The sequence below is a fragment of the Eleutherodactylus coqui genome, chromosome 3 (assembly GCF_035609145.1).
Source record: "Eleutherodactylus coqui strain aEleCoq1 chromosome 3, aEleCoq1.hap1, whole genome shotgun sequence".
Lineage (NCBI taxonomy): Eukaryota > Metazoa > Chordata > Amphibia > Anura > Eleutherodactylidae > Eleutherodactylus > Eleutherodactylus coqui.
Genome location: NC_089839.1, coordinates 43048823 through 43050613, shown reverse-complemented (window position 1 = coordinate 43050613; position 1791 = coordinate 43048823).

Here is a 1791-nt window from a genome sequence, read left to right as displayed (position 1 = left end):
AAAAATAGAACCCATTGATTTTAATGGGTTCATTCACACGCGGGTATTTTTCTGCGCATCTTCTAATTTTCTGCGCATTTGCACACAAAAAAATCCCCGTAGAAGGTCATTGTGGCGTGCGCAAACGCACGTGCGATACACTAGGAGATGTGTGATACACTGTGTAACTCCACTGGGAAGAGAACACATCTGGAACTCATTAGACTAATTAGTAGAGATGAGCGAGCGTACTCGGCCACGCCCCTTTTTTGCCCGAGTCCCGCGATTTTCGTACTTCCGTACTCGGGCGAAAAGATTCGGGGGGCGCCGTGGGTGAGTGGGGGGTTGCAGCGGGGAGCGGTGCTCGATGGAGTAATTACTCGAAACGAGTACGTTCGCTCATCTCTACTAATTAGCCATTTCAATCGATTTGTCTTTGTTTGCTGCACAAAATTGAACATGCCTTGCGGGCGCAAAAAGTACAGTCAAATACGCCGATGTGTGCGCAAAAAAGTGTCATTCATTCCGCAACAGTGCTACGCTTATGTGCGTGCAAATACGCATATGATTGTGTGAAGGGGGCCTAGGGCAGGCTTCACATGGGCGAGAATATCGCACGAGATTTGCGCGTAGCGAGACACAGACATCTTGCACGAATAGGAACCCCATTGTTTTGAATGGGATCATACACACAAGTGAGGTTTTCCTGAAACCAATCGCGGCATATCGCCCATGTGAAGTTAGTCTAGGGCTGGGTTCACACGGGGTGGATTTACCGCGGAATTTCCGTGCAAACATTTCGCCTGCAATCTTAAGCCTGAGGCTAAACAGCAAAGAGGACGGGATTTCCAAGCCGCGCTAAAACTGGCATGCCGCGCGGAATTCAAAGCCGTGGCATGTCAATTGTATCGCCGTTTCCACGGCGGGCTCTCTTTTCCCTATGGGGAGAGATGGCCGCTGCGGAATAAGCCACTTCCAAAACCCGCGCCAAATATCTCGGGACTTCAGCTGTGGAAATTTCGTGGAATTGCTGTGCGGTCCCGCTGGGGGCATTTTGTGAGATTTCCACCCCGTGTGAACCCAGCCTGAGAGCATGTTTACAGCGCAGAACGCGATGTGGATTTCTCTATGCAGATTCCTCCCATAAAAACAACAGCAGAAATCCCCGCGGATCTCTGAAAGCGTGAAATTAGGCAAGTGGCATTACCGATGCGGATTCCACGTGGCTACGATGTAGTATCTGCCTCAAGAGGTGACATCACGCGATTTTTTTCTACGTAAGAATTTGAAATTAACATGCGGAATAATTTTGCGCCGTATAGACCGTATAGATTCTCTTTGTATAATAACGGTACGTGATTTCCGCTGCGAAACTCCACCCTGCGTGCGTATAATAAATGCTGCGGATTATACGTGTGGAAAATCCGTAACATTTACACGCCTTGTGGATAACCTTATAGCTCTTGGAAGGACGAAGGGGTAAAAAAAAACCTAAATTGTCACCAAAAGCGGTTGTGATGGGAAGGCCAAATGATACAAACTGTATCGCACAAAACAAGCTTAAGTCCAAGAATATGAGTCGGAAAATAAAGAGTTTGGGCTTTTTTGGAACGACTCAATTAAAAAAAAGTCTGTCAGAAAAAGGCGCTAAATTCGAATCACGTGACTTCTATTCCCCACAGACTTGGCTTTCACAACAAACCCCTCCGGTCGCCATGACAACTCCTCAGCGCTACACGTGCTCTCCACGGCCACGCCCCTCCGGCCGCTGATTGGCTGTGCGGCGCGCGTACTTCCGACGAGTGACGTCAC